This window comes from Ictalurus furcatus, chromosome 2 (genome assembly GCF_023375685.1).
Source record: "Ictalurus furcatus strain D&B chromosome 2, Billie_1.0, whole genome shotgun sequence".
NCBI classification, from domain to species: Eukaryota; Metazoa; Chordata; class Actinopteri; order Siluriformes; family Ictaluridae; genus Ictalurus; species Ictalurus furcatus.
This window is the reverse complement of record NC_071256.1, coordinates 37,924,205-37,950,250: the sequence shown is the minus strand read 5'-3', so window position 1 is coordinate 37,950,250 and position 26,046 is coordinate 37,924,205. Positions and strand designations below refer to the sequence as shown.

The 26,046-nt window shown below is 42.3% G+C and overlaps 1 long non-coding RNA gene across 1 annotated transcript; it reads right to left on the bottom strand.

Annotated features, from left to right (window-relative positions):
- Positions 1–12: 12 nt before the first annotated feature.
- LOC128603724 (uncharacterized) lies at positions 13–1,542 on the bottom strand. Its single transcript, XR_008385054.1, has 3 exons — positions 1,462–1,542; positions 1,125–1,297; positions 13–100 (listed from the first exon to the last, which is right to left on the bottom strand). It is a non-coding gene; the product is annotated as an uncharacterized LOC128603724 (long non-coding RNA).
- Positions 1,543–26,046: the final 24,504 nt, after the last annotated feature.

Sequence of the window (26,046 nt, the reverse complement as noted above, 5' to 3'; positions counted from 1 at the left end):
TGGATTTGGTATCTTCATGAGAACATGTTGAAACTTCATGAGAACTTTCAACATGCGGTCCAAAGAGGTGTTGATGGAAGTGAAGGAGGCCATCATTAGGCTGAAAAAAGAAAAAAACAGACAGAGAGACAGGAGAAACTTATTATTAAGTCTGAGATCACAAGCTCATCATCCAAAATGCAGATTAATTGAAAATGATATATCAATGAGACAAGAATGAGAAACTTTTTTCGAAGGTCATCTCCCAACATAGGACAGCAAATCCCTTTGGACAAGACTAAGACCAATCTGGATTTCAAAGCTAGGGTTTTCATCTTAAAAACTGCGGACCCCTTGCTCGTCACAGTTTGTTGATTTTACCTGCTTCCAAGACACCCAATCTTACTGACAGAGAAGACAATTACTTGGAAAGAGGAGTAAAGGACGATGACTACATCAAGCTGGAGCAAGCATCCCTGAATAGAGAGGGAGGATCAGATCCACGACTTATCTATTTACAAGGAAGTCCTAACGTATATTTACTCTGGCTTGTTTATCACACCTGCAGACAGTCATGTGATTTTAACTTTAATGACAACCTTAGTCACCTACCAAGGATTAAACATCAATGCATTTTCCCAGCATTCAGTATAATGTATTCAGAATAACCGTTATTTTTGGTTTTTAATACATTTTATCTATACTCCAGACAGCTCTGAATTCACCTATTAAACTATAGCCCATGCCCGCACATCTTTTCACCCTCTCACACAATTCTCTGAATTATACCCATGTCTCCCCCCCTTTTTTTTTCCTTTTCCTGACTATTGCAGACGTCTCTGTCCCATCAAAGAACCCCATTTCCCCAGAAAGTTGAAAAAGATGAAAGGATAAGAACAAGAAAAGGGGACAAAAGAGAGAGGGCTTGAGTTACAAGCCTGCCCCGGTGAGAGTGTCCATGAAAGAGTTTGGGCATGGGAGAGATGGACGAGACAGAGAATGACAGAAAGACTTTCAGAGATAGGCGAGACAGAATGAAAGGAAGAGTGCTTCTGAGTCAGACTGGTATCAACACGGACACACAAACACAGAAACTTTCATCAGCTTTCATGGATATAGCCTGAAAATACATTCTCTTAACACACCCGGTGAAGAAAGAGGTCCTCCTCGTGAGCTATCCCTTCCTCCCTGTGGTATTCCTCCCTGTTGGCATTTGGTTTGTCGTTCCCTCGTAATCTCCGTCTCCCTCCCACCGTTCTCCATCTCCGGCTGTGTCTCAACTTGCCTCATGTGCACTTAGATATTTCAGCCCCAGGGTCTATTGCTCAGATAAAGGGAGAGTGCGAGAAGAGCGAGAGAAATTTTTTTCATCAAGCTGCTGCGGGATATGCTCACGCAGGGCGAAAAAAGTTAATTTCACACACTCGTTTTCACATACTCGTGCTCCAATGCAAACACTCAGAAATGAATACACACTCACACCCTGACTCATACACCGGCTCTCGCTCGGTCATTTGCTCCATTGCTCACAAACTGTTCCATGTTTCTTTAACGTTCCATTCACAAGAAACCCAAAGGCTTTGTCGTGTCTCTGAACCAGCAATTCCCGTTTACTCAAGGAGCATTTTTACACCCTAAACCTCAAGTGCATACTCAGGGCACTCCTCTTGAACATACATACACACACACACACACACGCACACACACACACACACACACACACACACACCTGAAAGTGACAAAAGAGCGGATATTTACAACCAGAGCTGGTTCTTCTGTTTCAGCTTCCAGATGAATAATTGACTCCATTTCAAGCACATAATGTAATGCATGTACACAATAGAAAATGAAACTCCCAAGTGTGCAAAATTAGGCGGTGAGGAAATAAATCTGACCCACGTAAAGCTTTACTTCCTCCAGTGTTTTTTTTTTCTTCCCTGTAATGAAGCTTTATGAATGTAACCAAGTCAGGTTTATTTCCCCAGACATGGAAATCCCAACCCTGTGCAATTACAATCTATAATGTAGCTATTATGGCAATTATTGAAAATAGAACTGTCAGGGAAACTAACGCTGTGTTCACATGCTACTCAAGCTCACACACATCTTGGGCTTAGTTATACCTGAGGTTAACCTTAAGGTCAATTACAAACGTCTTTGCCATGCAGGGTCCTAGCCTCATTAAATCCGTTCCCTTTTTTTCTCTTGACTCTCTGTGTAATCCCATTTTCTCCAAACCTCTCTTTTTTTCCCCCCAAGCCACACTCACCTCAACCCCCACCCTCCCCATCCATCACATCACCACCTTCAGCACCATTAAATCTTCCCGTGTGTTCTCTTTCCTACCCCCTTGCATGTGTTTCCAATTTCAGCCACGCTGCTCGGTTCACCACAGACTGATCTTATTCTCCTGGACCTGCCCCAACAGCAGCAAGTCGCCATGGCAGACAAGTAGAGGTCAGAGTTCAAGGGATGCCAGCAGGTACAACAGAGTCTCTGATGGATGGGTCTTTCATGCGTCCGCCCAGACACACAGTGGGAATTTTCCTCATATCGCGGCACCCGGTCAAGCATCCAAACCTGTTGATGAGGTCGCCAAAGCCTGAAATTGGATAGCAGAGGTCAGAGGTGACGAGTTCAAGGCACTTAAAGTCCCACACAAGAGACAAGCTACATGCTCATCCCTCACAGGATACTTGAATGAGCAAACAGATGTATCGATAACATGGTGGACGTGCGCAATGCTCAGAAAGTACAGCAAATGAGAGGTGGCAGTGATGGATTTATGAGGTGCAGGAGGAGGTTCTTTTTTGATGAAGGCACCGATTATGGGAACAGCAGGTTTTCTTCGATTTGTCTGATGGCTGATTAGAACCAGGTTTAAAGGAAAGTGAAAAGGGACAAAAGAGAGGGTCAGGGTGACAGGGTGCAACTTTTTACTCCACTCTGTGGGTCTTTCTGATGGATAAGCAGTCTGTGTGCTGAGTTTATAATAGTGAATAGAGTACGTATCATAAACCACAGGTTTTTATTCTCCTTGATGCATTCAACATTCCTGTCTCGCTTTCCCTCACCATGAAAATGTCCCCATTTTTGAGGTTTTCACTCAACATTTTTTCATATTCCTCCATTCATGCAAAATATTTAGCTTAGTAAAGATAAAAATCTATGATACAATTACATTTATGAGACCAGGGCAATTTAGAATTCTGTCACCACTTCATATTGGTGGCTAAATCTGGCTGATTTTACAAGGCCAAGCCATAAAGGCATTTTGTCTGCTCAGCAGAAATAACCAAAACCTACTATGCAGCCCGTTGTGCTTGTCTGTCTCCATCTCCATGAAGAATTGTTTGGTCTGACCACTGTCTAAGTTTCTAATGAACATTTCCCAGGAATCGGATAAGATCTGAAATCTGCTCAGCTGGTGTTTTTGTAATTTTTTTATTTTAGTGTCTTGTTTTTCACCCTGAGAACATGTGGCTTTGTTCAGTTACTGCTCTGTTACAAGGCAATGAAAGGGTTTAATTAAGCAGTATTCCAAATACATTTTCCACTTTTTTTGGTTTGTTTTTAGTAAAATACTTGGATTGGATTTTCTCCTGTGCTCTGACAGTCTTTACAGAGTTGCTTGTTTCATGAAGGTTGGCTTGTTTCTAAACATAGCATGTGACAGCCATTTTCGTGGGGGGAGGGGGGGGATTGGCACAATGGTAGTGCGTTTAATACAAATGTATTGCCATTGTGTTAAATCATATGCACAATCCTTTTAATATGTCTGGAGTTCTTTGACAAGTCATATCACGTTTAAAACCGTGTTCTTCTCCTGTGGAAATATCCCATTGCAGACTTGAATACGTTGTTTAGTTTCGGTAGAGTGATTGCTAACAGGCAGCGCACATGGTCAAGATTCTTGCACGTCATGGGGACCATGCTCCAAAGCTTTTCTGAAATGTTGACTCATCCCACACAAGATTTTCCAGTCAGATCTCATTGGACAAAGAGCAGGTAATGTTGAGTAAACACTCCCCCCATCCACCCCCTCAGGAAACACTCATAGCTTTGATGAGTCGGCTCAGTTGTCTTCGCGTGAGTCCAGACTACAAGATAGCTAGATAGATATTTGGCTGAACATTTGTTACAGTGGTAAATTCACATTTTTACCCTTTAAAATAGACTTTATTGTCAGGGATTTGTAGAGGCAGTAGATGCAAATGCAGATTCTATTTATGTGAAGCATAAGCAAATACTATACATGCAGGCTATGAACGAGACTATGATGCACACAGGAACATGACAACAACAAAAGGTTGACAATAATATGCTGAAAAACAGAAACTTATATAGTGGTGCTAATCAAGGTGAAACGAGAGACAGGTCCAAGTGATTGAGACATGTAATGTGCTGGGGCTGATGGGAAGTGTAGTTCAGTGCTCCTTTGGCATATCATATTTATATCAATTCTTCTCAAAAAATAGCCTATCGTGTTCTGATATTCTAATTATTAATGGATGACTTAGATATCTCTACTACCGTAATACACAGTAGGCGAAAAGCAGTACACCAAAGGAGTGCTTTGTCTGAATTCTCAGTATTCATAAAACAGTAGGCGAGAAATACCTGGTTGACCTACTGCTTCCACCTCAAGCATGCAGTATGGAACCACTGGACACTGCAGAGACTGCGCTGTCCCATAATGCAATGGGACTGGCGTGGAAGAGCTGTCGCAATCGGCGCCACGTAGTACGTCCGGATTGTGTTCATGCTTACCAGTTATACTGATCAGTACGTACTGTATCAAAGGCCGAGCAGTAGATATTGAATCAAATGTAGTAGGTACTGTCACAGTATGCGATTTCGGACTCCATAAGTGGAGTCCACAACCTGTGTTCTAAGTAAGCCAGATAGGTAACTACGCTAATTTTAAGCTGGCTGAATGCTATACAATTTTCAGCACGATTTTACCGTTGCAGATAAAAATTGCAAAATCATAAAATAATTATTTGGTCATGACATGAGATCAGGAGTCATGATGTGATGTTCACCGCCAATTGTGAGCACTGCTCGACTAAAAACCACCAACAGTATGGCATAGGATGACGTGAGCTGATGAAGACCTGCTTTAGGGCCTGGAATGCCTGCTCCTCTTCAGTTGACCAGCGTATTCGATCCGTTTGGCCTTTCCTAGTTAGATCTGAGAGGGGGAGGAGAAGTTAGGCACATATTTTTGGTAATACCTCACCAACCCCAAGAAGGCATGCACCTGTCGCTTCATCATTGGCAGTGGGTACCCTTTTACTATCTCTCTACTATCTTCTTCTCCTGTGGTTTCAACAGCCCCCAGCCAATGTTGTACCCCAGGTACTGTGTGTCAGTCAGCCCCAGATGGGTTGGGGTTTTTGCCGTCAACACGGCCTTCCAGAGCTCATCCAGGACATTCCTAAGGTGGTGCAAGTGGTCTGACCAGGCTGCTGCTAATTGGAACACTGGAATGTTCTGGGGTCCCTGTGAAGCCCAACAGGGAGGACCCTGTACTGTCAGTGGTCACTGGCCATGCTGAATGATGTTTTAGGTTTGGGATCTTGGGCCATGGCTACCAATATCCCTTTGTGAGGTCCAGCATGGAGATGAAGTGGGCCCTCCCTAGCCGCTCCAACTGGTCATCCACATGGGGGAGGGGAAAGCTGCCAAAGTCTGACACCTGGTTGAGCTTCCGGAAGTCATTACAAAGCCTGAGGGTCCCATCAGGTTTCAGGACCACCATGATGGGATGGGACCAGGGGCTGGTGGATTCTTCACTGATCATCACGGATCATACCATCCTCTAGCACATGGCTAACTTCCTCCTCAATGGAGGAAAATTCCCCTTGAAGCAGGCTTAAGGGATGCTGTAGGGCCACTATCATACCACTGCTCCTGGAGGTTTTTTTTGTTTTATCTCATGCTGGACCCGGTGTGTCATCCTTGGGGTCACAGAGGGCACATCAGTGAAATGGTCTACGAGCTCTGTCAAGTCTTGGCACCTGGGTGGGTCAGTCCCTCCCCCTTATGGACCAAGGCAGTGGTAGCACAGTGGTTAAGACTTTGGACTACTTATCGGAAGGTTGAGAGTTCAAATCCCAGCACTGCCAAGCTGCCATTGTTGGACCCTTGAACTAGGTCATTAACCCTCAACTGGGTTAACTTGAACAAGGTCATTAACCCTCAACTGGTCAGTTGTATAAGTGAGATAAATGTAAGTCACTCTGGATAAGTGTTTGCCAAATGTAAAGGTGTGCTGGGAGCACAGCAGCATACTTGGACAGGTTTGATCCATTTTTTTTAACAGATTAATATGATAGAGTTTAGTGTCATGGTGCTTACTGGGCTATGGCAAGTGGTAATTCACCAGACCCACCCTCTTGAAGAATGTGTATGGGCCAGTGGGCCAGGAACTTACAGTTGGCCGATGGGAGCAGGAGGAGCACTCAGGCACCGAAGGTCCTTTAGGATCTCCACACAGCTCAAGAAGAGCACAAGTTCCTTGATGATATTTCTGGAGGTGGTTTTCCAGAGGGGGGCTGCCTCAGGGTACCGGGTGGCATAGTCCAGGATGACCAGAATGTATTTGTGGCCCCTGAAGGTTTCAGGAGCGGCCCTACCATGCCAACCCTCTTGAAGTGCATACCAGTGATGCAGAGTGGGATGAGGGGGATGGGTGCGAGCTTCCTAGACAAGGAACGTTGACACTGGGATCACCGCTGGCAGAAATTTCATTCCTGTGTCACTATACCTGGCCAGTAGAAGTGGTCCCTGAGGTGACTGCCCAAGGGGTATGAGTGGGCCAGGTGCATCACCATGTCATTCTTGGAGCAGGGTACTTAGTTGGAGATCACAGGCTTAGCTCTGTCATTCAGTGTGATAGAAGAGGAGGCTGCCTCTGACTAGAAAATAGGACATGGGCAGCACCAGGTTGGGTCTTTGGTTCTCGCTCTCTGCTTGTAGCACCTGGCTCCAGCAGTATTTCTGGTGGTCATCATCTTTCTGCTCATGCCCAGAGTTGCCCTCATGGGTAACCTGGTGGAAAACAGAGGACACAGGATTCATGTTAATGAGTGGCTCACCTTCGGCGTCATCCTCCTCCTGGGCAAGGTAGGTGACCTAAACCTGTGGCAAGCTCTGCCGTGGTCATCTCCTCCAGTGGCTGGGTCTGGCTGTTCTGGTGTGAGCGGGTGGGAGAGGCTTCATAACTTCAGCCATGGGGACCCACTCGGGTTGCAGCCAGCATTTTGTGAGACAGAGCAGGGCATCAGTCCGGGCTCTAGGGTTGGTTCTGGGCTTATAAGTCCACTTGTCGAACTCTGCTGCCGGGTTAGAGGAAGAGAGACCACATCCTGCCAGGATTTATTTTTTGAGGGTTTCATAGTCGGTGGCCTCTCCTGGTGTGAGGGCATAGTAGGCCAATTGGGTCTCCCCAGAGAGAAAGAATGTTACATAAAGTTTTTGTTCATTCATGTGCTTTCCCCCAGTTTGAAAGATAAGCTTTCTATAAGCTTTCTTCTTTTTTTGTGGATTTTATAGGTGCAATACCATTAATTCATTTATAGAGTCATTCATTTTTTCAATATTGGCCTCCATGGATTATCTATATCCAAAACATAAATTTCAATGTCAGATATTGTTACATCAAACCGTCCTGTTAAGTTCAAGGTCAGACCCGTACATAATTAAGACACGCCCCTATTTTACTTAAACTTCTCCCTATGTGCCTAACTCACATAACTTCTATAGACACATAGAGTCTGTAGTTATATCTGACGTCTGAATAGTCCAGGTCATGATTTCGGTGTTAAATCATCACTCAATTCAGAGTTTGAATCTGCCATTTTTGTTGCTTATTGTCTTTTTTATTGGTAATGCACAAATATTTTGTCACTCTGTAAACACTTGTACAAACCAACAGTCTTTTGTCTTTCAGGTTATGAATCCTTGCAGATGTGCCACATGCTTTTTACAGTGCTTTAAACTGCTTTGGATAAAAGCGGCTTCTAAATGTAAAGTTCCTCAGGCATTAAAAAAACAATTTATAATTTAACCGAGAGCATTTGTAATGTTTGTAATGTGAACTTTAAGCAAATCTAGTGTAAATCTATGGCTTTTTCAACACTGGGAACTTTTATCTTGGGCGTGATAACGATCTTCTTCTTCCCCTAACGTACTTCAATCCCAACCGAATGAATTAACTCGCCGCCGTATTAACTCAGAGAGAAAGCTAGACCGCAGATCTTTTGTGGATATCCCCAAAATAGCAAGTACTTGATGTATTATCTGGACAGTGTTTAAAAACATGCAGATCTGATTGATTCTATGGACATAAAATCCTTCCTACACACACACATTTTCTGTGTAGCACATTGTAATTGTTCTGACCGGCGGTATGGAGTTTCAGCGGTCGGCTTTGTGTTTAAACCACTCCGGCAATTAGCGAGGGATAGACTTACAGCACATCCATGGCACAAAAGAGAGAGAGAGAGAAAGAGAGAGAGAGAAACGTTCTTCAGCCCTTTCCATCTGGCCATCCTGTGGGACCGGGTGTGTGTGTGTGTGTGTGTGTGTGTGACAGAGAGAGAGAGAGAGAGACAACGGAATGTGTGTGTATTCGTTTGCTTGTTTTTGCGTGTGTGGGACATGGAATCACTTGTGAGTGAGTGAGGAGTGCACGTGTGTATTCTACGCCACTGTACTCTTTGTTCATGCATATAATCGTAGTATTGCTTCTCATTCATGCGAGTGTGTGGTATGAGGAAGAGTGAAGGAAATAGGGAGAGAGAGGTAAGGAGAGAGAGAGAGAGAGATTTCAGCTAATTAAGGGATCTTCGTGAGCCCTACCTTAGCTTTGCGGCTTTATGCTTAAGCTGACTGTATATCTGCTGTAGCTGAAACTAATCCCGTCTGCCATGATGATTTAACAACAGTCCGACATTACAGTTTACCATGATGGCTGACGTGCGATTTCTATAGGAACCCAGCCACCAGACAAAGGAATACTCCTTTAAAGCATATCTCTATCCAACGCCTGGTTCTTTGTTTCTTGGAGAAAAGAAAAGGAAATATGTACGGAAGTTTAACGGCAGTCATTAAATTTCATCCATAAACGTTTTGATTACGTGACTTTATAATAATAAAAAAAAACTCCAGCTGTGTTACACCGGAACAAATAATTGTGTGAGAGTGAGACAGATGTGTGAGAAAGTTCTTATGGAAACTGTTCTTATAGATGTTTGATCAACTTTTGCAACTTTTCTGAAGTTTTTGTGGTATTCGTATGCCATCGGAGCCGCACGACTACAAACGCTTCCGTCTTTTCAAAAGCAGTCCCATCTCTGAAAGGACCAATTCTACTCATTTAGAGCTTCATTTACTGGAGAATTGGAACAAAAAAGGGAAAATACACACTGGTGTGCTACACAAAATGTTTTAAACTAGTCCTTTATATAGTGATGTAATCATTTATTTAGAGACGGCTCTGTGTTCTCTGTGCTCGGGTGACTTTTATGATTTTTACACCAAATTTTGCTTGGTAAGGGTTTAATGAACTTTTTCCGGCGGGCATTTCTGACCCCCCCACAAAAAAATCTTTTTTGTTTCTTTCTTTCTTTTTGTTTTTGTTTAACTATGTGCAGTGTGAAACAAAACCACACCAAATAGTGAAGGAAGCAAAAGAATAAATTTCACTCTGATTCGAATTCGGTGTGACAGCACCAATTTTGCACTTTGAGTTACTGGTAGAAAAACAGCTAAATATTTCCAAGGCAGGAGAAGGTGTTGTGTGTCTGAGAGAGCAAGAGAGTTACAAATAGGGATTGGCATCACAGTTTTCTGTCCCAGACTTCTTTGCAGCCAACAGAATACCAACAGTCTGGACGTAGAAGAACGATGAAAGACTGGAGAGGAAGGAAAGACAGAGTTTCTTACAAGTTCGAGTCATTACAAACCGATGACTCAGCATTTTTGTGTATCTGTGAAAACGTCTAATGAACTCAGGTTCACAACGCCCCAAAAACGAACCATATGCAGACCACCTTCAGAGTCGGTCTGAGTTAGATTGGGGTTGGATTCTATGGTCTGCTTGATTTGTGCATTGTGAAAACAAAACAGCCCCGGTCCACTTCACGGTTCGCCTTCCTGGTTAACGAACCCTGAGATTTGCCATACATAATTATGCAGTTGCAATCGCTCTTCACCTTTCTGGTAAATATAAAGAATGAGAATGTCTGCACGTGGAGTTTTTGTGATATCACACAGAGAAGATAGCACTGTTCAATATCAGGGAAAAGAAGGACCAGATTAAACACCAGCTGTTATCAATTCACAAAGATATGAAGCTTTTCTTTCTTTCTTCTGCTTGCATAAAAAAAGGAAAACAGAGGCTACAGAAGAGCAGCGCTCCAATGCCATGTCAAGGTGAAAAAGAGCAGAAGTGCATGAGTGTGCGATAAGCAAGAATACATGTGTCTACAAAAAAAACTTCTGGGATTTTGGTTGCAAGTAAAACACAAGTCTGAGTTCTCGCCAATGATGAGAAGTACAAGAAAGGGTAATGAATTCTATTTAAAGTCTGTTTACGCTGCAAACACAAAAAAGCACAGAGTTTATTTGCAGCTGGATTCCTTTAACTAAGTTTGGTTCATTTAAAAGGGACCATGAGAAAACATTGGAGTTCCAGAAGAGTGGAGTGTACATACAAAGAAGCAAAGTGAAAACTTAACAAGCAAGTCACTAGACTAGAAAGTTGCTGACTTCGGTAAACTCAACACCAGTGCACGGATATACAGCTGTCCAACAATTCAGTTAGGGCTACCAATCCATCCATCCATCTATCCATCCATTTTCTATACTGTTTATCCTTCAGGGTCGTGGGGAACCTGGAGCCTATCCCAGGGAGCATGGGGCACAAGACGGTATACACCCTGGACAGGGCGCCAATCCATCGCAGGGCACAATCACATACATATTCACACACCCATTCATACACTACAAACACTTTGGAGATGCCAATCAGCCTACCATGCATGTCTTTGCTTGGAAGAGGAAACCGGAGTACCCGGAGGAAACCCCCCCCCCCCCCAGCACATGGAGAACATGCGAACTCCACACACACAGGGTAGCGGCGGGAATTGAACCTCCAGGCCTGGAGTCGTGAGGCGACCACTAAGCCATTGATGCATTCTCAAATCTGATTGGTTATAAATTTAAGTGAATATATCTGTATGTTGATTGATCTAAAGTAGTGGTCACCAACCCTGTTCCTGGAGGTCCACCTTCCTGAAGACTTTAGCTCCAACCATAATCCTGCCCACCTGACCATCTAATCATTGCCTTAAGAAGTTCTTGATCAGCTCAAACAGATGTGTTAGATTTTGGTTGGAGATGAAACCTGCAGGAAGGTAAATCTCAACAAATGTTGTTGATGACCACTGCTCTGAAGTGAATACGTTTATATAAACGTTTATATACACAGTATAACCCATTTAAAGATAAGAAGTGCCGCTGTGTTTACTTCTGATGCTGTGAGCAGCCATGTTGGTTTGATGTCACTTGATGTCACTTGTAGACCATCCCGAGATTCAGACCAAGAAGTTCTCTTTGGATTTTCCTAGTCGGAAAAGTTATTACAATATGAATATATATCATCTGAACAATTCTACACACTGTTCTGTGGCTTTATTATGCCGTGTTGCACTTACCATCCTGGTGTCTTGCACACACCGTGTGTTGTCTTGCATGTCGACCTGTGACTCTTTCAGCACAATATTTTCTTTTATATCATACATACACACGAACCATAAAATGGCCCAAAGGAACAACTTCCACAGAACTATATATATAGTTAGATTTAGCTACACATGTTAGCATTTAGCATTTTTACATGTGTTCTTCAGGCTTATTGTGCGCTAATAAAATAAATCCCTCATTGGTACGCACAAGTTTATGGCCTTATTGAAAGATCAGAGTGAAACGTGTATGTTGCAGTCTTTCACCGAGTCTAGCATCATTTATCATTCATATTCTCTCAGTGATTTCTTCTGCACTGTAGCCCTGAACATATGGATTTAATGGAAGGTGTGTTAGTTAGGTAGTTTTTAGCTACCGGATCTGTCTGGGGAAACCTTTCACATTATGAAATTTTGACATTTTCTACGAGTTCATATAGTTCTGAAAAATGTAGACTTTCCTGAGTTGAATAACATGAAACCAATCTCAAAGGGGAGGGAGAAAAAAAAAACCTAATCCAAAACAACAACAAAAGCAGGTGGTCACCATGGGAACCGTGACGCAGAGAGGTAATCCATGATGTGAAATATGTTTGCATGTATCTCAATCTGAAGTACAGTTCTAGTTCTAGCATTTTAAAGTGACAGGGGAGAAAAAAGATGGCAGACAATTTGATCTGATTGAACACTGAATTTAGGGTTATGTCCATGTATTTCCCCACTGTGTGAGGAAATTAAACTGGTTCCTTATGCTTAGTGGAAACTACACGACTTTCTCTGAATCACTACACTGTACTGCTTATTATGTGACTTTGTCAAGAGCAACTGCACTTTATACAGGGGGAAAAAAAGAAATAAGAGAAGACGAAGGTTTGGTCGGGGAGACGTGACCAGCGTGGCTCGTCTGTTCCGCGAAGAGAACTGGAGATAGATCTTTTTTTCTTTTCTTTTTTTTTTTTTAAAGGAATCATGTTGTGTTTTGTTTTTCATTTAGCTGCTCCAAACAGCCACTTGGGCTGATGATATATCGTCTCGGACTGTCATGATCTGGTGTCGTAGCTTTCATCACACTGCGAGATTCACTGCTCGTAATTATAAAGATGATTGAAAATGTCAGAAGAGATTGTGACAGCTCAAAGACTGGGAAAAAAACAACAACAACACATCTACATGGTTGCCATAGGGACGTGTCGTTATTTATTGCCCCAAATTAGTCTAGGGCAAGATTGTGCAACATGATCTTTGCAGGAAGAAAGCCTAGGAAAGATTAAAAAGTAAATCAAATATTTCCACGTCGTTTTTGTGGGAAAAAAATGTATTAATGTGATTTAATGTAATTTATTAGCAGAAAATTCTGGGCAAAACCTTTTTAGAATTTAATAAATAGTTTTTCTATTTAAGAAATATTCACAAACATGTCATGTATGAATCCAGTTGAAGTGCGTTTTATATTATAATTTACTAGATTAGTTCATGGTAAGGGAGGCACGGTGGCTTAGCGGTTGGCACGTTTGCTTCGCACCTCCGGGGTTGGGGGTTCGAATTCCACCTCCGCCCGGTGTGTACAGAGTGTGCACGTTCTCCCCGTGCTTCAAGGGTTTCCTCCAGGTACTCCGGTTTCTTCCCCCAGTCCAAAGACATGCCTTGTAGGCTGAATGGCATTTCTAAATTGTCTGTAGTGTGTGCGCTGTTGTCTGACTGTGCCCTGCGATGGGTTGGAACCCCGTCCAAAGTGTCCCCCGAGTTCTGTGGGACAGGCTCCAGGCTACTTTTAAGGTCATAATATGCAATTTGAGACTCCTTGCATGTCTTTAATCTGCTCTTTGAGAATTCAGTCATACTCACAAACTGATGGAGCCTGATTATTCCCACATTACTGCATTACCCACATGGACACTAGTATCATTTTCTCTAATTGATGCAAGACCAAAATACTTGCCATCTGCCTGAAGAGGTTCAGTCCTAAAGAAGACAAATTCAAATTTAGAGTGCATCAGCATTCAGCCGATATCCGTTGAACATTATGTATAATGTTGGCGAAACAAGTTAGTTCCTGTCTTCATGTTATAGGAGCTGTAAACAGTTCTTCCCTTGTCATGGACAGCTGTGGTTCAGGTGGTAGAGAGGGTTGTCCACTAATCGTAGGGTTGGTGGTTCGATTCCCCGCCCACATGACTCCACATGCCAAAGTGTCCTTGTGCAAGACCCCAAGTTGCTCCCGATGGCAAGTTTCCGCCTTGCATGGCAGCTCTGCTACCATTGGTGTGTGAGTGTGTGTGTGAATGAAAACCAGTGTAAAGCGCTTTGTAGAACCACTAAGGTTAAAAAAGCACTATATAAGCGCAGACCATTTCCCATGTTGCAGAGAACCCACAAAATAAACCCGGAGGATGTCTGAAAACTTGCTGAATGTAACAAAGTGCTGACACTGGAGACTCCTACCATAAATGTGAAATAATTGTCTCCTTACAGAAAAATTCACCATATAACGATAACATATTCAAACCTGAGATGTTTCCAGCTGCATTACTGTCAGAGCTCCTGTTATAGAAAATTAATCAACACCTTCTGACCAAACAGAACGCAAAATTCAGCAGTGCTGTGGTGTATGTTGCGATCTGTAGGCCTGTATAATGTTAGTTTTACTTAACACTGATTCGGCTAGAGTAATAAATAACAGCTGCTCCTGATGATAATATTTGTAATTTGTAATTATATAAAATAAACTGGAAAGTCTAATCAGTGTCGAATTCCCTGTAACACACTCTTTCAGAGCAGAACGATGTCCTTTAGTGACAGTTCCATCTCTCTTATTCCTCATGGGTCCTTATCAGGAGCCACTCTGTACTGTACACTTCACACGTTATACGTGGACGTAACAGAGAGTCATTGCCCTCCAGTGGATCGGGACCAGAAGCACATCCATCCTGTCTGGAGATAAAAAACATCGATCAGAAGAAGGACGAGAAGACAGAACAGGTGGTGAAGATGAGTTTCCTGTAGAAACTTCCACGTCTTTGCGTTTAATCTTCATGAGAATAATGCAGCTCGTTTCACCCCTGCTCGTTCTCGGGTGCTTGGCTGCTGCTTCAGCATGTGTTCAACACCTGATCCGGAGAGAAGAGGAGGATATAGAAAACAGATGGTGTGAAAATAGAAAGGAGGACGCAATTCTCTGTGCTACTCATTAAATCTTATGCCGTCTCTTTTACTCGATCTCTTTATCTCCGTCACGTCATCCAGTCTGTCTTCATTTACAGCTCAGTCCAATTTGACACTGTTTTTTCCCCCATAATCTATATAAGCGCTGACACTGGAGACTCCTTCCATAAAGGTTTCATCAACGTCTCCTTACAGAAAACATCAGCATGCCAACTTTTTTGTTTAACCCATCCACCATAAGTCCCTGTGAATGAGCTGTTACTATAGAAACGATAACGTATTAGAACAAGCGCTTTAATTTACTGTAAACCTGAGATTTGCAGCTGCACTACTGTCAGAGCTGCTGATATAGAAAACGACTCAGCACCTTCTGACCAATCAGAATCCAGAACTTAACATCTGCCTGATCTTTATTCCCCTCCTGTCAGTATTTCATACAAGTTACACTTCTCTGTAATCATTAGCACGTAATCGCCTTTCTATCCGCCGCCGGTCGAATGTTCAGCACGTACACATCTCCGACAAGTTAGGATTTTGGAACGAGTCCAAAGACGAGAACAAGACGTGAGCTGCCTGTGTTTTGTTTCTCGTGATTGTAGACGCTCCCAGGAAAACCTGGAAGTCATAGGCGCTTTGTAGTCTCACCGACAACGGGCTCGCGGGTACACAATTGAGATTTTCTAAAAAAGAATCCCACAATTCCCAGAAGATGGTGGAATTCCTGGTTCTTGATGGTTATTTGTTAAAAGATCAAAGTGACGGTCAGAAGTGTTTTAATAGTGTAGTGTTTCCACCCACTGACCCGGGTTCAGCTGAATTTAAACATTTACTAACATGCTCTTATTTATGTGAACGTATTTTAGTCATGCAGGCAGTAAACATGTGCTCATTATTTAGTTTGTAGTTAAACAAGCTGTTAATACATGGGTTGTTGCCTTGTTCATATTATTTATTAACGTGTGTCAGTTGTGAGAACTTTTTGTCTGAGAGATGTTAATTTTACAGAAAATATCCATATATATATATATATATATATATATATATATATATATATATATATATATATATCCACAAATATCCATATTTTAGTTTTGTTTTGTTTTGTTTTGTTTAAAACGTTTTTATCACAATAAAGGTGCAAATAAATCTCTGAAATATTTTAAAGAATATTACAACTATTAACCTTTTTTTAAATTATTATTACTTAGGCTATATTATATGATTTTTATGTTATAGTTATACGGTTATATGATTTTTTGCCCTAATTTAAGTATTAATTATTGAAATTACATTTAATATTTATTAATCATTGTTATTATTATTATTATTATTATTATTATTATTATTATTATTATTATTATTATTATTATATCATTATTAGTATTATTTAATCATGATTATAAGTTCAACATTACTTATTGCATGCTGACATTTAGATTTTTTACTGAGGTTACTAAACCTTGATGAAAAGCATTGTAAAAACCAACAGGACAAAAAATAAAGCTTCTGATTGAGGTAGAGATGTGATGAAGAGAGAGAGAGAGAGAGAGAGAGAGAGAGAGAGAGAGAGAGAGAGAGATTTAGTGAGCGAGGCAGAGAATCAAGCTGCCTTTATTAATCTGTGTATTTCCCCAGATGACGCAAAGAATGTGACTCCGTCCTCTCTCTCGCTGTCTCTCTCTCTCACTCTCATCTTTCCTCAGTGTGTCTCTCCTGATGGTTCGGTCTCTATGGGCGAGAAACAGCAACAGAACACAGGTAAGACTAAAACTGCGCTCCTGAACTTTCGAACCCGTTGCCTAATCTTTCTCATTCCTCACTTTCCTCCTTCTGTGTGCTCTGATTCAGCCTTTACTCACGGTATCCAAAACTCGAACGATTATTTTGGAAGTTTCGGCTGCGTGCCGTCATCGTTATAATGCATCTCCTGGCAGGACTCAGCTCGGACAGGAGGAGTGTGTAGTGTAAGGACCGGTGAGCTTTGTGTGTCCGTCTTTATTACGCACCTGAGATCCTTGTGCTCTCGAGAAGGCCGAAGCCTAGGTGAGTTAGCAGCCGGTTCTTTGAGCGTTGTTTAACTGAGGACAGATAACTTAGAGAGCCCAGATTAGAGTGCTGTTAGAAGTGTGACTCAAAGAGCAGCTATTCAAACCCCCACAACACACACACACACACACACATCACTGAGTAAGTATGTGATGTTGTAGACAAGTCGGATGTGGGAGTTACAGATTAAACAAGATGCTTAAAGTACTTAATTTTTTAGGTTCTATACAATTTAAGTGCTGGAAAAGTCCAGAAATTACCCCTCTTAATACCGCAACACTGTAAATCTGATCGGTCCGAAGGTGTTGATTAATTTTCGATAACAGCAGATCTAATAGAAGCAGCTGAAAATCACAGGTTTATGTGAATGCACTCGTTCTGCTCTGTGCTCGGAACACCTGTATTGTGGAGTCCAGATTATCTACAGTTCATAAAAAGATTTAAAAAGAGACATATTTTCATGAATATGGTGAAGTTTTCTGTGAGGGATGTTTGTTTACATCTATGGAAGTAGTCTCCAGTGTCAGAGCTTTGTAACATTCAGGGGTAAATGCATTCTTTTAGTCTTATTAACTTCAAGAGAGAGAAAAAGAGAGACTGGTGAGGGAACAACTGTTTATAGTTGCTGTCATGTAAGCGAGAACAGAAACTTGTCTCAAGATTTTTCCATAACATTAAATGTAACTATAAATGGATAAAAAGTAAGTAAGTAAGTAAAAGTAAGAGGGGGCATGGTGGCGTAGTGGTTAGCATGTTTGCCTCACACCTCAAGGGTTGAGAGTTTGATTCCCGTCGCTGCCCTGTGTGTGCAGAGATTGCATGTTCTCCCCGTGCTTTGGGGGTTTCCTCTGGGTACTCCGGTTTCCTTCCCCAGTCCAAAGACATGCATTGGCAGGTCCAAAGTGTCCGTAGTGTGTGATTGTGCCCTGCGATGTACTCGAGGGTGTACCCCACCTTGTGCCCCGCCATGCCCCCTGGTATAGGCTCCAGGTTCCCCACGACCTAGTAAGGATAAGCGGTACAGAGATGGATGGATGGATGGATGGATCATTGGCAAGTTGCTGTGGTCTAAGAGGAATAATTGTTTTGTTCCTTGCTTGTTGAAAAGTGTTCAAAAGTATTCTGGAGATCGCAAGTTCGAAACCCTGAGAGATGGCTGGTGGGTGGGAATTGGACCAGGACTAAACAAACAAAAAAGATAACGTGCAATTTCTTATATATTTTTTATATATGAACTGAAAGAAATACTAGTGTTTTTCATTCTATTCTATATCCCCTCCATCTGTAACTACATCTTAACCCTAACCCTTGAAGAACCCCTTTTTCAAATGTAGTATGTAGTAACTGGGTAAGTGTGTTACAAACTCCAAATTATTTTTATTCTTAAATACCTAGAACCTGTCAGGCATTTAACAAATAAACTCTCTTGATTCTTTAAGGGTTCATTTGATAATTGAGTGTCCTTTCTGACAGGAACCCTTTCTGATAGGGTTTTGAATAGAACCTTTAAGGATTCTCCAGAGGAATTCAATGACTTTGAAAGGTTTTACATTTTCTAAGTGTGTACAGACTCAGTGGATAGTAAGTTGAAAACCACTGAATATTTCCTTGAATTGTTTAAAGATGCTTGTCACTGGAGAGGATACATCTTTTGAACCTTTAGTTAGGGGTTCATACCTTTTCGAGAAGCATTACACATACATCATTCGTACCTCGAGGTACAACAGTGTATGTGAAAGGAAGAAGAAAAAGTACACTATAGATAAAACCTGAGTATGTTACAAAAGGAACAAAATTGAAGTGAAAGAGAAAACGAGAGAATAAGAGGGAATAGAGGATTATGTATAAATAACGGCGCTTTAGTAGGGTGCGGGGAGCAGATGTGATAGACAGTCTGTGCTTAAGGAGTTCAAACAACAGATGAATGGATTCCAGATTAACTCAGATTACACAGAGAGAGATGACTAAACCAGAGAGGGATGGGTGAGAGAGAGACAGTAATCAAATACTTTCAATAGTTACCCATTCAAGCAAGAACACCTCATTAAAGCCCGAGTAAAGATAAGTAAAAAATTTATGTTGATCAGGGTAAAAAATTGAAAGAGTTGAACAATTTAAGTGTGTGTCAGAGGTCCACTTCAGATGGTACCAAGAGAACTACATCGTCTGCAAATAACAGGGATGTTACCTTTAGCCCCATACTGGGCACCTCAATAACCTTGTCTGCATTTTGATATCGGTATTCAATAAAGTCACAAATAAGGGTGCAGACAAGACACAACCTTGACAGAGTCTGACACCTATATTATGCAGTTTAACACCAAGAATGCAAACACAACTCTCACTGCACTCATACAGAGACCAGCTTGCAGGAAGTGGTGACCCAGAATTGACCATGATCATGAAGTGGTGACCCAGCTATTGAAGGACCTAGAAGTGTCTTTCAATAGCTCCAACAACAAATGTTGAGGTACTTGATCACATGGCTTCTCTAAATCCACAAAACACATGTAGACAGGATTAACGTACTTCTGTGACCACATACAAGAGTAAAAAGCTAGTCCACAGTTCTATGGCTTGGGTAGAATCTACATTGCTCCTCCTGAATCCTAAGTTCGACTATCAGATGGAGTCTATTGTGCTTTGGCAACTGCATTTACTGGAGCCATTCTGGCCCTCCTATACATCTCAATTGAATCAGGAGAGCCCACCTTGAGAATTATTCTGAAGTTCTCCTTTATCAAATTAAAGGTGTCCCCTTTTTGGTTACCACCATGACAGGCACCGACTACCTTCCAACCACAGTTTCATGTAGTTGCCTCTACAATTGAGGACTTGAACATGGTAAATTCAGACTTACTGTCCCGGACCTCACTTTTGAAGATGGGAGTTACATTATTTTTCTCCATTGAGGCTTCTGTACTATGTTCCCAAGCAACTCGGAAGGCTCTCCTGGGTTTAATAGTTAAAACTGGTTGGCATCACACAGGGTCAGATCTAAAAGGCCGTCCCACCAATAATGCCACTCCAAGTATCTCCATCATTCCCAACATAAACAGTGAAGCACTATAGTGTTAGAATACCCTCTTAAGCACCTGCTCCACTTTTCTTTTCTTTTCTTTTTTTTCATGAAAGTGTCTCCAAAATTCTATTTGGTGCATATGCACAAACAGCAGACAGGGTTTTCCTTCCTGAGACTTGAAACCTCATGGAGGCAACCCTCTTGTCCACTTAGAAAGACACCATCCTCAATTTAAGGCTGGCGAGCATCCCCAACCCAAGGTCTATCTCCTTTAGGAACTCTGGAGAAAGAGAGAGACCACCCCGACTGAAAAGTTTGGTACTGGAGCCTGTACAATGTGTGAATACAAGGTCATAAATATGTAGTCCATGCCTTTCCGTCTCACACTAACATCTCACAATTTCCCTTCTAGCAAATTGACATTCCACATTCCCAAAGCCAGTTTCTATTGCAAGGTCTATTCCATGTAAAACTGTCCATCAAATCCCTGGACTGGTATTGTGCCTGCCCTCTTCCCTTAATCTTGCAAATGGTAAATCCACAAGATCACCTCTGGACAATACCTTGGGCCTGCTCCAGGTGGTACTCCTTGTGACATAGACCTGAGGTTCACTGAAGTACACAAGCGTTTTTTTAACCATAACAAAGGCTCGATCCACAAAGGGAATTAAAATGAATTGATTTAGTTTATACATGTTTGGTTTAACCCCTCCTTAAATGCTGTTTATTGCTCACAATTCCGCAAACCAAACATTAGCTGTTCACCGAACCACTACATTCCCACTAAAATCAGGACCACCCATAACCAGCAGATTTTTTTCTCCACCCTCAGAAAGAAAATAGCTCCAATATATAAGAAAGGAGATGAATAATTTTTGAATCATGAGGGCCAGTGTTCTCTCTGCTCTTTGTTAAAGGAAGGGGTTTAATGGATTATAACTCTATCCTGTCACAAAGCTCACACCAAACAATCAACAGCAGAAAATGATAATCCTACAGCACACACACACATACACACACACATACACAAACACACACACACACACACACACACACACACACACTCTCTCTCTCTCTCTCTCTCTCTCTCTCACACACACACTCTCTCACTTTTGTTATAAGATATACACCAATCAGCCATAACATTAAAAACACCTAATATTGTGTAGGTGCCGCCAAAACAGCTCTGACACGTCGAGGCATGGACTCCACAAGACCTCTGAACGTATGCTGTGGTATATGGTACCAATATGTTACCAGCAGATCTTTTAAGTCCTGTAAGTTGAAAGGTGGGGCCTCCATGGATCGGACTTGGATCGTCCTCGTCGGGCATAAGACAGATGTTCGATCAGCTTGAGATCTGAGGAATTTAGAGGCCAAGTCAACACCTTGAACTCTTTGTCCTGTTCCTCAAACCATTGCTGAAGAATTTTTGCATTGTGGCAGGGTGCATTATCCTGCTGAAAGAGACCACTGCCATTAGGGAATACCTATGGTATGTGTCAAAGTAACATCCACTTGAATGCCAGGACCCAAGGTTTCCCAGCAGAACATTGCCCAGAGCATCCACCAGCTCACCTTCTTCCCATAGTGCATCCTGGTGCCATCTTTTCCCCAGGTAAGTGATGCACACACACCCAGACATCCACATGATGTAAAAAAAAATGTGATTCATCAGACCAGGCCATCTTCTTCCATTGCTCCATGGTCCAGTTCTGAGGCTCACGTGCCCATTGTAGGAGCTTTTGGTGGTGTACAGGGGGTCAGCATGGGCACTCTGACCGATCTGCAGCTACGCAGCTCCATACACAGCAAGCTGTGATGCTCTGATGCTCATCAATGAGCCTTGGGTGCCCATGACCTTGTCGCTGGTTCACCAGTTGTCCTTCCTTGGACCACTTTTGTTAGGTACTAACCACTGCATACCGGGAACACCCCACAACACCTGCCGTTTTGGAGATGCTCTGACCCAGTCATCTAGCCATCACAATTTGCCTCTTGTCAAAGTTGCTCAGAACCGTACACTTGCCCATTTTTCCTGCTTCCAACATGTCAACTTCGAGAACTGACTGTTCACTTGCTGTCTAATATATCCCACCCCTTGACAGGTGCCTAGATTATTTCATCATCTATCAGAAATTAATGCTCTACTTTCATACAGATTTCTTGCAAGCATTATTTATGTTGAGTGCTTGGTCATTCTGCGCTGTGAATAATCCTCATATAAATTTTACACTATAAAGTGAACAAGAAAGTGGACTTGTGTGGCCATTCCTGAAACACATGCACATGCGCGATTGGTCATATCACACTCGTGCCATCAGTTTATAAACCTGTTCACATCGACCTGCAGTGCTTTGGATAGAGAGAGAACCAGAACAGCCAAAGTGCACGTTTAATACACTCATGCTTTTGGCAGCCTCGCTGTAACTGGATCAAATTGATGCGACAGCTTTAAAAGATGCTGTGGTGCATCATACAACATAAAAAAAAAACTAAACAAATAAAGATACTATGGAGATGGGTGTGTAAAGCTTTCCAAAGGCTTCTACATTTCCTTTTAAACTAACTCCCCACTTTTTCCCTACAGTAAATCCCTGTTAGATCCTTCACAGCTTGTTTTAGCATGATGTTAGTGTGTTAGTTGTCCTCTAGACCTTTCCTAGCTCACTCTTTCTCTCTCGCTCACTCTCTCTCTGGTATTTGGGTCTGGGATTTGACTACAGACTTTCCTGCCAGAACCTCTTCACCCCTGCTGGCATCCACATTAACACTCTCAGTTCTCAGGATTAGACATCAGCAGGAGGTCTGCATTAGCCAATTATTGCTACATTCATGCATTATCCAGCTCTTAAACTGCTCATTTTTGCACACTGTCTGGACTCGAACAGTTGTTTGCGCTCAGCTCGTCTTTAAAATCTTGTATTTACACTCATTGGCCCATTTATTTGGTCCACCCACCGTACAGGTCACGTTGTCCTCCATTGCTGTGTAAATGGTCCACTACTAACCATAAATTATTTGTTATTGTTGTGCTGGTGCTGGTGGTAATTTTGTTCAAATCCAGCGTGATACGTAAATGAGGCCCGCTCTGTGTTAATCGTCCGTTAGATTTTTGCATCTTAAAACTGCAGCAACGCTGTTCCTAACCCCAGTGTTTATTCCCCAACCCTGTGAATGCTTCTTTTCTAATTAAGAGCTCTCAGAATGAAGAGGCTGTTTTTTTTTTTGCGATGTAGTAGTTGACCGAACCAAGACCTCACATTATCTGTTTATCTACGGCACTAAGATCCATCTCCTCGTGTGCCTGCTTGCTGTCTGTGGTGTGTATCCACACTCCTGGCTTATAATTGAGGTTCCCTGTTGGCGTCTGCTTAAAGAGAGTTGGAGATCATTTCTTCTCTGCGTGGAGGGATTAGATATCTCAGCTATTCCTTCAGGCCGTGAGCACTGACAGATGTGCATGCGTGCAATAATGGAAATGCATAACACAAGTCAAGAGAGGAGATTTGATCCTCTGATGCCTTCCATGTCTCTTTCTCATTGTTTCCCTTCTGTTTCCTTTTGTGCAGAGCGGAGCAGATGAATGAGTCGAATGCTAGTTTGTTTCCTGATCTGATCTCACATGCTTGTGCTTGTAGATGAAATCTTGACAATAAGACTCATTCTTTCAGCTCCGGTAAGAGATGTTTGCACATATATTTGCACAGCTGAAACTTGCCAAGTGTTTTCCTATAGAGAACTATGGTAGACAAAATGAAAGTGTGCTTATGTATTTACAAATGGTTGATTTATAGCGATTAATATTACCGTATGCAACAACAGTCAAATCAAAGCTCTACCCCAAGGCCTAAGGACCCCGAGTTTAAGGTAACCAATATAGGCCTACTTACCCTAACTTTACCTAGTGTAAGCTTTTTAGTATGAATGCCAAAAAAGCAAGATGCTAGCTTAGTCAAATCTAGATCATGTTACCGTTATGCTCTTCGAAAAAAGTTCCGGCTAGGGTTCTTTGGTTTGTCCAGCTAAAGTAAATGTTTACAAATGGTTCCCATTTAGAAAAGCTGTTGTTCTATTAACTTCAGGAGAAAGTGAGGGAACAACTGTTTATAACGACTATAATGTAAGTAATAACTTGTAGAATGTCTAGTAGACATTCCCCAACATTAAATTCAGTCATAAATGGATACAAACTATGCAGTGTTGTTCATCAATGAATAAAAATTGAAATCGTTGGCAAATTGCCCTGGTATAAGAGGAATGAAACACTACACGAGGTGGTGTTATAGAAACATAACATGTTGTCATGTTAAAGAACCCGAGTCAGTTTCAGATCTGAGATAAGTGTTGCAGCAAGACAGAGCAGGACTAAGAGAGATCTCAGGCCAAGGCAAGACAAGCAACAAATAACTCACACAGCATGCTGCTGCAATGGTCTATGGTTCATGCACAGGATTTATCGTGGTGGAGATGGCTGTGTTGTGAATATGATGTCACTCTGGTTTGTGAGCCGTGCTGGACAGAGCAGTGCTCAAGCCTCGTATGTGTGTTTTCCAGCTGATCCTCACCATGCAGATGTTTGTAATGAATCGGAGTTAATTAGACATGGTGTCTGTTTTTCACTGTAATCAAATGTGCCTTCATAGAGTTCGGAGTGTGTTCAGGAACAGTGACTGACACTGAATAAAATGGGAATGGATTAGGATGGGCGTGGAATAAGATGAGCATGGATTAGGACTGGTATGGATTAGGATGGGCATGGATTAGGATGGGTGTGGAATAAGATGAGCATGGATTAAGATGGGCGTGGAATAAAATGAGCATGGATTAGGATGGGCGTGGAATAAAATGGGCATGGATTAGGATGGGCGTGGAATAAAATGGGCATGGATTAGGATGGGCGTGGAATAAGATGAGCATGGATTAAGATGGGCGTGGAATAAGATGAGCATGGATTAGGATGGGCATGGAATAAGATGGGCATGGATTAGGATGGGCGTGGAATAAGATGAGCATGGATTAGGATGGGCGTGGAATAAGATGAGCATGGATTAGGATGGGCGTGGAATAAGATGGGCATGGATTAGGATGGGTGTGGAATAAGATGGGCATGGATTAGGATGGGCGTGGAATAAGATGGGCATGGATTAGGATGGGTGTGGAATAAGATGAGCATGGATTAGGATGGGCATGGAATAAAACGGGCATGGATTAGGATGGGCGTGGAATAAGATGAGCATGGATTAGGATGGGCATGGAATAAGATGAGCATGGATTAGGATGGGCGTGGAATAAGATGGGCATGGATTAGGATGGGTGTGGAATAAAATGGGCATGGATTAGGATGGGCATGGAATAAGATGAGCATGGATTAGGATGGGCGTGGAATAAGATGGGCATGGATTAGGATGGGTGTGGAATAAGATGAGCATGGATTAGGAAGGGCATGGAATAAGATGGGCATGGATTAGGATGGGCGTGGAATAAGATGGGCATGGATTAGGATGGGCGTGGAATAAAACATGCATGGATTAGGATGGGCGTGGAATAAGATGGGCATGGAATAGGATGGGCAAGGAATAAGATGGGCATGGATTAGGATGGGTGTGGAATAGGATGGGCATGGATTAGGATGGTATTTATTAGGATGGGCATGGAATAAGATGGGCATGGATTAGGATGGGTGTGGAATAAGATGAGCATGGATTAGGATGGGCGTGGAATAAAATGGGTGTGGATTAGGATGGGCATGGATTAGGATGGGTGCGGAATAAGATGGGCATGGATTAGGATGTGTGTGGAATAGGATTGGTATGGATTAGGATGGGCATGGAATAAAATGGGCATGGATTAGGATGGGCATGGATTAGGATGGGTGCGGAATAAGATGGGCATGGATTAGGATGGGTGCAGAATAAGATGGGCATGTATTAGGATGGGCATGGGTATGGAATAATATGGGCATGTATTATGGTGGGTGTGGTATAAAATGGGCATGGATTAGGATCGGCGTGGAATAAAACATGCATGGATTAGGATGGGCGTGGAATAAGATGGGCATGAATTTGAATGGTTGTGGAATAA